The following is an 11,667-nucleotide window of genomic DNA, read 5'->3' as shown; positions in this document are numbered from 1 at the left end:
TGGAACTTCTGTTCTTTCCTCCTGGTCCTGCCCTCTGGTTCCAAGTATTATCTATCATTTAGATATTAAAGACAGATATTCCCTCAAACCCCCAATCTCAGTTTTCTTCTCTCTCAGTTAATTATACCCAGTTTCCATCAACTGATCTTTGTATATCAAGAAGCACTGTCTTGGTTGACCTCCTCTGGACACTATTCAACTTGTTAAAGTCCTTCTTAAATGATGGCCAGAACTGAGCACAGTACTCCAGATGAGGTCTGACAAGAACAGAGTACATTGGGACTATCATCTCCCTATTCCTGGTGATTATGCCCCTTATAACATTTTTGAAAATTGCATTCCCTTATTGGTTGCTACATAATAGTGCTGAATCATATTGAGCTTCCAATCTAGTAAAACCCATAAATTAAATTTTTTTCATCTTTCGCCTTTTTCACAATTATATGTAAAAATAACTAACGTGTTGTTTTTTAATTTTGAGTCTGAAATTTTCTCCCTCTCTTAATTCCCCCCTCACTGAGATAGCAATCTGATACAGATTTTACATGTGCAATCATTTAAAAGATTTTTCTATATTAATCTTTTTTTGTATAAGTTAACTCAAATGAAAAAAATTTAGAAAGAAAGTAAAAAAAGTATCCTTTGGCCTGGATTTAAACTCCATTAGTTCTTTCTCTGGAAGCAGATCATCAGACAATCATCTTTGACAACTTAGCCATTTTCCAATAATCCCTTTGCTTTCTAATTCTTTGCCACCACAAAAAGAGCTCTTTTAAATACTTTCGTGTCTATGTGTCCTTTCCCATTTTGTTTTTTATCTCCTCTGAATACAAACTTAATAGGTCAAAGGGTATGTACTGTTTCATGGTCCTTTGGGTGTAGATTCAAATTGTTCTCCTGAATGGTTGAATCAGTTCCCAACTCCCTCAACAATACATTAATATCTCAATTTTCCCATATCTCCTCCAAGTTTTGTCACTTTCCTGTTCTTCCACAATAGCTCATCTGATAGATGGGGTTATACTTCAGAGTTGTTTTAATTTGCATTTCTCTAATACTAACTAAGCAGTTTTTTTCATGCCTATAGATAGCTTTAATTACTTTACCTCTCATCATTTATCATTTGGGGAATGGCTTATATTCTTATACATTTGACTCATTTCTCTAAGTCTTTGAGAAATGAGACCTTTATCAGAATTTTTTAAAAATTGCATCATTATGATTACTCAGCATTACCCTCCATCCTATTTTCCCTCCTGTTTATCAAATTCTTTGTCCTTTCATTTTGTCACTCCTCAGAAGTGTTTTGCTTCTGACTACCACCTCTCCCAATTTGCCTTCTCTTCTAACAACCCCTCCCCACCTTTTCATTTCCCCTTTCCCTTCTATTTCCCTGAATAGTAAGATAGATTTCAATACTCAACTGAGTTTGTATATTATTCTGTCTTTGAGCCAGTTCCAATAAGAGTAAGCTCCCACTTCTACCTCCCCCATCTTCCCTCCTCTGTAAGTGCTCTTTCATGACTCTTTCCTGCAAGATAATTTACCTCATTCTATTTCTCCCGTCTCCCTTCTCCCAATGCATGCCTTTTTCGCACTCCTTAATTTTATTTTTTTAGATATCATCCCATCATATTCAACTTACAGTACCCTTGCTCTCTGACTGTATATTCCATCCAACTGCTCTAATAAGGGCAAAGTTCTTAGGATTTACAAGTATCATCGTCCCATATAGGAATATAAATAGTTTAGCCTTATTGAATATCTTTTGATTTCTCATTCCTATTTTTGCTTCTCTTAGGTCTTGTATTTGAGAGTCAAATTTTCTGGTCAGCTCTGATCTTTTCATATGTTTGAAAGTCCTCAATGGTCATTTTTTCCCTAAAGGATTATTTTGCTTGGTAGGTGATTCTTAGTTGTAGTCCTAGCTCCTTTGTGCTCTGGAATATCATATTTCAGAACTTCTAATCATTTAATGTAGAAACTGCTAGATCTTGTTTCATTCTGACTGTGGTTACATGTTATTTCAATTGTTTCTTTTGTGGCAGCTTGTAATATTGAACTTGAATCTTGAACTGGGAGATCTGAAATTTAGCTATAATATTCCTTGGAGTTTTCATTTGGAGATCTCTTTCTGAAAGTGATTGGTGGTTAATTTAAATTTCTCTTTTACCCTCTGGTTCTAGAATATCAGTGGTTTTCTTTAATAATTTCTTTAAATATTTTTTTGATCAAATATATCAAGGTAGTCAAATTATTTCTCCTTGATTCTATTTTCCAGGTCAGTTGTTTTTCCAATAAGATACACATTTTCTTTTATTTTTTGATTCCTTTGACTTTGATTTTTTCTTCATGTCTCTAGAAGTCAGTAACTTCCTCTTGCTCAATTCTAATTTTTAAGACGTAATTTTCCTCAGTGAATTTTTATACCTCTTTTTCCACGTGGCCAGCTCTGCCTGTTAAGAAATTCTTCTCTTCAGTTAATTTTTGTGCTTCTCTTACCAATTGATCTATTTGATTTTTTAAGGCATCCTCTTTTTTCATGATCTTCCCAAATCCTGCTCATTTCTTTTTCAAGTTTTTCTTCTACATCTTTATTTTTAAAATCATGTGTTAGTTTCTCCAGTAGTTCTTTTTGGGCTTGAAAGTAATTCTTTCTTTTTTTCTTGGAGGCTTTGGACACAGCTGTATTAACTTTGTTGGCTTAATCTGAGTTAATGTTTTGGCCTTCACTGTCACCAAAATAATGTTTTTGTTGTTTATTCTTTGTTGTTTGCTCATTTTCTAGCTTTTTTCTTGTTTCTTAACTTAAGAAACTATTACAGGGGGTTCTTCCTCTGCTGAAGGGGACACTGTTCCAAGGTTCAAGTTCTTTATACAGCTGCCTTCAGAGCTAGTTCTAAGGATCTATAAGTTTTCAGTTCTTCTAAAGTGGTATAATCTAGGGAGAATTATATTTAATACTGTCCTGACCTATTCTTTGTTTTGTAAGTAATCAAAAGCACTCTTTTAGACCTTGTAGCCATGACCAGGGTCTCCTGATCCCCCATGGCCATAAGCACTGGGGCTGTGACCTGGATTGAAATTTGGAATTGTGTATGGGCAATGTAAGAGTCCAGCATACAGAGCCAGCAAAGGGATCCATTTAATCTCCTTCTGAGCAGGTGTACAATCCCATTTATCATCTATAGCTGAGAGCTCTAGAATCCTTTGTTGCTGATTCAGCCACCCCCCAAGACCTAGGCTAGCTTCCTGTGATGAGTCTCTTATTGTGGTTTGATAAATCTCTCCTACTGACCTTCTAAGTTATCTTGGCATGAAAAATTGTTTCAGCCCATCTTTTTGTGGGTTCTGATGCTCTAGAATTTGTTTTGAGGTCATATAAAAGTTGTTTGAAAGGTAATTTGGTAGAAATCTGATGGATCGATGTATCTTCTCCATCATCTTGGCTCTGCCTCCCTGCAGTGTCTTCTCCAGATATTTTTTTCAGAACAATTGCTGTCCATCTCTGTCTCCCCTATCTTATTCTTATGAAGTAGATTTTCTGCACCCAAGTACAAGACTTTATATTTATGTCCACTGAATTGCATGTTACTAGATTTAGTTGAATGCTCTAACCTGCCAAGATCCTTTGTGTCCTAACTTCCTTCCATTGTGTTAGCCATTCCTACTAGTTTTATGTTATCTATAAATTAAATGAGCATGTCGCGTCTGCCTTTATGCAAGGCATTGATATAAATATTAATGGATTAGGGCTAAACACAGATATTTGTACTGTCCTACCTGAGATAATATAGGCAGCCAATAGCAGATATGAGATTCAACCCTGAATCTCTGAATATATATCCAGTATTTTTCTTTCTATTATTGCTCCTAATTGTCCTATATTCTTTAGGGCTCCAAGTGGAAAAAAATTGTCGATAAAATGAGAAGAAAGTTTAGGTGGGAATAAAATCTGGCTTTGATCATGATTATAATAACATATTGCTCTAGAAACTTGAAATAGATGATGGCATTTCTCTACCCCATTTTATTCTTCAAAAATCAATTAGAAAAATAAATGTATGCTGTGTAGATAGTTATCTACCTAAAGTTTGGGCTAGACCAGATGACATTCAGTAATCTTCCTAGCTCTTAAAAATTCTGAATTATTATAATTTTGTCACTTTTTTTAAAGCAGCCATTAAGAACCTATTTTTATTGGCAAAAAGTAAGTTTCAATTTCTTCCCTTTATAAAGTGATCCCCATGTGAACACAACTACAAAACACTTTTCACACAATTAAAACGAGACCTAAATAATTGGAAAAACATTAATTGTTCATGGGTAGGATGATTATAAAAATGATAATTCTACCCAAATTAATTTACTTATTTAGAACCATACCAAGAACCTTTTTTTATTGAATTAGAAAAACTATAACAAAATTCATTTGGAAGAACAAAAGATCAAGAATATCAAGGAAACTAATGGAAAAAAAATGGCAAGGATGAGGGCCTAGCAGTACCAGATCTTAAACTGTACTATAAAGCAGTGGTCATCAAAACAATATGGTACTGGCTAAGAGACAGAAGGGAGGATGAATGGAATAAACTTGCGGTTAAATGTTCTCAGCAAGATAGTGTACGATAAACCCAAAGGTCCAAGCTTTTGGGACAAGAACCCTCTTTTTGATAAAAAATTATTGGGAAAATTGAAAAACAGTATGGGAGAGATTAGGTTTAGATCAACATAAAGATAAATTCAGAATGGGTGATTGACTTTATTAACTATAAAGAAGGAAACTATAAATAAATTAGGTGAACATAGAATAGTTTACCTCTTAGATCTATGGGAAAGGAAATAATTTAAGACCAAGCAAGAGATAGAAAATATTACAAAATGTAAAATGAATAATTTTGATTACATTAAATTAAAAAGGTTTTGTACAAACAAAACCAATACAACCAATATTAGAAGGCAATCAACAAATTGGGGAAAATATTTATAACAAAAACCTCAGACAAAGGTCTAATTTCTCAAATTTATAAGGAACTAAATCAATTGTACAAAAAAATAAAGCAGTTCCCCAAATGATAAATGGGCAAGGGACATGAATAGGCAGTTTTCAGATAAAGAAATCAAAACTATCAATAAGCACATGAAAAAGTGTTCTAAATCCTTTCTGATTAGAGAAATGCAAATCAAAACAAAGCTGACTACCACCTCACACCTAGCAGACTAGCCAATATAACAGCAAAGGAATAAATGTGGGTGGGGAAGCAAAATTGGGACATTGATACATTGCTGGTGGAGTTGTGAATTGATCCAACCATTCTGGAAGGCAATTTGGCACTATGCCCAAAGGGCTTTAAATGATTACCTGCCCTTTAATCCAGCCATACCACTGCTGGGCTTATACCCAAAGAAATAATAAGGAAAAATACATGTACAAAAATATTTATAGCTGCACTCTTTGTGGTGGCAAAAAACTGGAAAATGACAGGATGCCCATCCATTGGGGAATAGCTGAACAAATTGTGGTATCTGTTGGTGATGGAATATTATTATGCTGAAAGGAATAATGAGCTGGAGGAATTCTATGTGAACTGGAAAGACCTCCAGGAAGCAATGCAGAGCGAAAGGAACAGAATCAGGAAAACATTGTACACAGAGACTGATACATCATGGCACAATTGAATGTAATGGACTTCTCTACTAGTAGCAATGCAATGACCCAGGACAATTCTGAGGGATGTGGATAGTGAGGAACACTATCTACATACAGAGAAAGAACTGTGGGAGCAGAAATGCAGAAGAAAAACAAAAAGATTGATCACATGGTTTGATGGGGAAATGATTGGGGATGTTGACTTTAAACGATCACTCTATTGCAAATTTTAATAATATGGAAATAGGTTTTGAATGATGATACATGTATAATGCAGTGGAATGGCTCCAGGAGAGGGAGGGGAAGGAGGAGAGGGAAAGAAGATGAATCATGTAACCATGGGAAAATATCCTAAATCAAATAAATAAATAAATAAATAAAATTTTTAAAAAAATAAAGTCATCCCCTTTATCAACTGATTTTCTACTACTCATGCCCCTTCCATTTTATACCTCACTCATTTTGTCATCCATTGTCATAATAAAACATAAGAAAAGAGCAAATTTCTGCAATATGATGATGAGATTGTGAGTATTCAAAGAATATATACTTGCAAATGTAGAGCATCCAAATAATAAAAAGCAGTAGCATTAAAAGCATTTTTATCTAAATTATTTGATGCCAAATAGCTATATTAGTGTGACTTCTAAAAAACCTTGTTTTCCATTTCTTAACTTTTATTGTGTGTTTTTATTTATCTTACACATTTGGAATGAATAAATGCAAACCCAGAGAATTATGAAATTCTTCTTGAATAGAGTCATCATTTATCTACCTAAGGCACCTCAGGGTAACTTGGTCATTCATATTATTTTAAAAATGTAGATTTTCTTGAACCTTATATGTTCCAATACTAAAGTATATCATATTCTCTATGTTTGAATCATTAATGGCATTTTAAATTAGAATTCCAATAAGAAACTTATGTTTTAGTTTTTGAATATTTATGTTTTTTTGCTATATACTTTTTAAGTCACTCTGTAGTATCTTTTGATGCTGTAGATAACAAATGACTTATAAGAACTGATTGAGAAATCTTGAAAAAAAGATTTAAAAATTATTGAACTCTCAAAATAAGGGATTTTAATCTCTGGAACTGAAAAGCACATTATGAGAACTTTAAAACCTGGCTTTCTAATTTTCTTTTTTAAAGATTACATGATTCTGATATTTTTATGGTTTTGTTTAGACTACACTTAAAAATTCTAACAAATAACATACCCATAATAGTTTTTGTCTTTCAATTTTCAACTTCTTATTCTCAAATTAAAATATTTGGAATTTTTGTGCCCCTTTTTTTACCAAGTATTAATTTTCTTTTAATACATTTCTTGCATGGCTCTCAATTCTTTTCTCAATTTTTCCACTAGTGTTTTCTTTTTAGTTTTGCTCTTTTAATCTCTTTAGTTTTTCTGGAAAATCTTGTTGGTCTTGTATATTTATTTTAGGTTTTGCTTATAAATGATTACAAGTTATGACCTTCTTCTGTGTTTATATCTTAAACTTCCCTGTCCCATAATAGTAGCTTTTTATGGTCAGGTTTTTTTGTTGTTTGATCATTTTTCCAGCATCCTTCTTGACTTTGGTCTCTATGCCAGTTTTGGGTTCTGCTCCTGGGTGAGGAAGAGAGGGAAAAGTATCTAGCCTGGGCTTCTGTTGCTTTCATAGCTCAGTTTGAGGGTCTGTAATTTTTTTGGTGCCTCCAAAGTAGTATGGTCCAGGAATAGCTTTGCTTATTGTCCTCTTAGTCTGAGCTTTCCTGAACCAGTTTGGATTCTTTGGCTTGTGTGTGGGTGTCTGTGCCATGCCACTGGACTCAGGCACAGATAGGAGGTCACATAAGTTCAGAGCAACTTAACTGCTGACTGCCCCTTAGATGCTATAGATAACAAGTGACTTATTAGAACAGATAGAAAAATTTTGAAAGACAATCAAATTTAGAAATTGTTGAACTCTCAAACAGAGGATTTTAATCTCTGGAATTGAAAAGCACACTTCTTTCTTCCTGGATTTATTCCCTTGTAGACTCATATGAGGGACTAAAGGTTAGAACTGAGTCTCCCTTCAGTTCTTGGGCTTAGACGACATAGCAATGTGTGTGGAAATTGTTCCTTATTATTTGTACAGGCAGACCCCTACTCCCAGAAAATCCATCCTCTCCTCCCAAAAATTATGTCCAAGAATTAGGTAATGGGTGACAGAGGTACCAAATGGTCCCCATTCCTGCTCCCAGCACTAGCTAGATCTGAGGTTCCCTGGGATCTCTTTCTGCCCAGGTCTTCGGTGACCTTATTCTGCTTGGATGCTGGACTCCTCCCTCTGCCAATGTGGCAGCCACAGCTTCATCTATTGTGATGTCACCTTGCTGCATTCCAGGCTATTCCCCATCCTAGTTCCACAGCCTTCTCTGTTTTCCTAAGTTGTCCTAGACAGGAAAAATGACTCATTTTAACTTTTTCTTGGCTTTCCCAATCAAGATTCCGTTTTGTATGCTATCCGTCACTTAAGGGACAAATATAGAGGAATTATTACCAAAAAATTGCTAGATCTCATTCAACTCTCCTGATTCTACCTCCCAATTATTTATTTGGCACCAACTAGGTGCCAGCCAAGAGGTAATATGACACAACGGATAGGATAGAGTGCAACTTTGGAGTCAGGAAAACCTGAGTTCAAGTTTAACTTTAGATACAGACTAACTGTTTAACTTTAGATACAGACTAACTGTGTGACTTAAGATGTCAGTGCCCTAGGCAATCAATCAATCAACAAATATTTATTGAGCACCTACTATGTGCCAGAACTATTGTAAGACCAAGTAACATAAGAACAAGAATGAAATCATCTCTTCTTGACACAATAAGCTTGCATTGAGGTTTCTAAACAGGTATTCCCTCCACAGTGAAATCACAGTTCAAAATGTGCGGAAGGCAATGGGAATAGAAAGACAAAAAAGTAAAAGCCTCCCCCTCTAACCCTCTGGGCCCCCCCTTTCCTCCTCCTTCTCCTCCCCTCTCCCTCTCTTTCCTTTTCTCTGTCTTACTCCTCCCAATTCCCCCTCTCCCTCTTTCTCTCCTCCTCCCCTTTTTCTTTCTCTTCTCATCAGACTTTTCAGAAAGGCCATCATTCTTAAAGTTGTCTTTCTTATTAAGGAGAAGCACAAGGAACAGAGGGAGACCATTTGCTGATAAGCAGCCAAGCAATGATTTCATTCCAGACTCTGTAACTAGTTAAAAGTAAAGTCAACCTCATGATTTGCTTTTTATAGTTTTTGTGCTCACATTTCCAAGATATTGGTCATTTTGATATTGAAATTTATTGAAATAGAAAACATCCACTAATAAGAATGGGTTTTCTAGTCAACAGACTGATCCAGAGAAGAGAAGCCTACCTCCTCCTGCTGATTTTGCTGAAACAAAATCGAATCAGCACCAGATACCTCTAAAGATGTTATCTTCATCCTCTCATCCCATTAAAGCACTCAGGAGTACCTGTGAGCAACACTAATGCTTGGGGTAGTCTTCATTGTCATTCCATGGCAGGACTCTCACTAGAGGGTCAAATTAAAACCCACTCGGTCAGAACTTCAAAAATCAGCAGAGCCCATCTGATATTAGCCTTGTGAAAGGATCATTTTTCTAAGCTAAGACATTTCTCTTTTTTTTTGTTCTTAGTCTCTTTCTCATTCTAATTCACTATGCCAAGTTTACTAGGTACAAATCATTTTAAAAAAATCTTTGTCATAAATAGCTCCATAGAATGCATTTGGAAGCAGTAGCAGATGTCCATCGTTTGGAATTTCAAGACTGAGCTAAACTAGAGCTTTGGTAAGAAATAATCATCTTTTCTTAGGTAAATGGATGAATGAACAAAGCTGCCAAAACACTCTTGCCTGTTGAGCAGATAGCAATGGTTTAGAGCCAACTGAAAGAATAGTAGAGACATGATAGTTTAGTTGGAAGAAGCCCTGGACCCTGGGAGTCAAGAAATCTGGATTCTACTCCTAGGTTTGTTACTTATAGCTGGAATTTAATTTCTGGATCTCTAAAATTATAGAAATTAGATGAAATTATCTCAGAGGACTCTTCCAACTGAAAAATTCTTAAGGTTTCTTTCCACCTTTTATATTTAAAAAATATTCACTCACTGGACTGTAAGCTCCTAAAGGTCAAAGGCCATGCCTTATTCTTCATTATCTTCCACAGAGTCAGCACTGTGCCTTATATGTAATAACTCAAATATTTGTTGAATAAAAGACTTTCTCACCTGTCTCATAATTTCTGTGCTCCCAGTTTCATTTTTATTGTACCTATATCTCTTCTCTGTATTTGTACCACTTCTTTATTCTATGTATTTCTTTACTTGAATTTATTTTTTGTGTTTATCGTTGTGTATATTTCTTTACTGTGCTGTATTTATTTGTTCTATGTATTGTATGTATTTCTTTACTATGTTATATTTCTTTTTTGTGTGTATTGTATATATTTCTTTACTGTGCTGCATTCATTTGCTGTATGTATTTCTTTACTGTGTTGTATTTCTTTTTTGCGTGTATTGTTGTATTTATTTCTTTGCTGTATTGTACATATCATATGTATTGCGTTGTACTGTAATTTCAATCAATCCCATCTCCCGTAGCAGACACCAGTGGTTGAGAAGAAAGAGAGGCACCATGTTTTCAAACTCAGTTCATGCTATATTTACCAGCTAAGTAAAATTGAATTTGGAAGCTTCTCATCTACATGATGGTGATTACTTTCAGCTGTTATGTTGTTATCTCTAGCCATCATAGGAAAGTGTGTAAAATCTTTAAATCTTTTATAAATCTCTGATTAATCCCAGTTAAGGAGATTAAAACATCCTGCAGGTTTAACTAGGAGCAAGCTGTTCACTTGTTGGGGCCCTGCTTGCATTTTTAGATACACATCTCGTTAACACACACATACAAAATACAGTTGAGCAACATTAGCATATAATATGATAAATTTCCTTTCCACTAAGCAAGACAGTATTCAAAAGACAAATTGTACCTTGGCTTTAGGCTGAAATGGAGCTCAATGTAAATATAGTGGAAATTACTTTCATATGGGTGTTTTTAAAGACTCAAATACAACATGATCCACACAGTGCACATGTGGATAATTGAAAGTTGATTGGAGGCAATTTTTTCTACTAATAAAAGTGATGTAGAAATTTAACCCCATTGGTCTTTTCCTGCAAATCATGGTACTTTATTCCTGAAATATTTGTACTTTTTTGCTCTTTAAAAATAATTAAATCATGGATTGTTTTTTATACCTAAGTATTTCAAAAGATCCATTATTTCATTGATTTGGTTAGCCCTTCCTCTGTTGCCTATCACAACTCCTCCATACTATTTGACAACTTAGGTTGCAGGTGTCAAAAAACAAATGAAGAAGCCAAATCATTGTCTTCTGGACAACTTTATTATAATGAATGTCTCCCTACTGGTTCTCAGATGATAGCCACAAAACCCTTTTCTAGTCCTATTTTTGAAGTTTTTCTGGTTCTTGGAACCAGATATACCTCACCGTATAATCTCAACACATAGAATTCCATAGATTCTAGATTGTAACATTTAATTATGTTTTTTCTATAAAATTTAATAACATGGAACGTTTTTCTATAAAAATATTAAATTATCCATGACTAACAGTCGATCATCACAGTTACAAAATAGTATTCAATTGGAGCAAGATTTAAAGAAATACAATGCTTAGCTACAATTAGGAACTCTAAGATCATAGGATCACATTTACACATCTTTAATTTATCGGTTACTGCTTACATTTCTCCTTTTTATATCTAGAACATTTTTATGTGGTTATTGATATTTTGCATTTCTTTTTCACAGCATTCCTGTCCTTTAACAATTTGTCTATTGGGGGAATGACTCCTTGGTCTTCTATATTTCTGTCTACTCTCTATATATTATCTATAGTAGATCTCTTTGGTGCAAAAAAATTTTCTATTCAATAGCATTTTTGTACTTGAAA

This window comes from Gracilinanus agilis, chromosome 2 (assembly GCF_016433145.1).
Source record: "Gracilinanus agilis isolate LMUSP501 chromosome 2, AgileGrace, whole genome shotgun sequence".
Lineage (NCBI taxonomy): Eukaryota > Metazoa > Chordata > Mammalia > Didelphimorphia > Didelphidae > Gracilinanus > Gracilinanus agilis.
Note: the sequence above shows the minus strand (reverse complement) of the source record.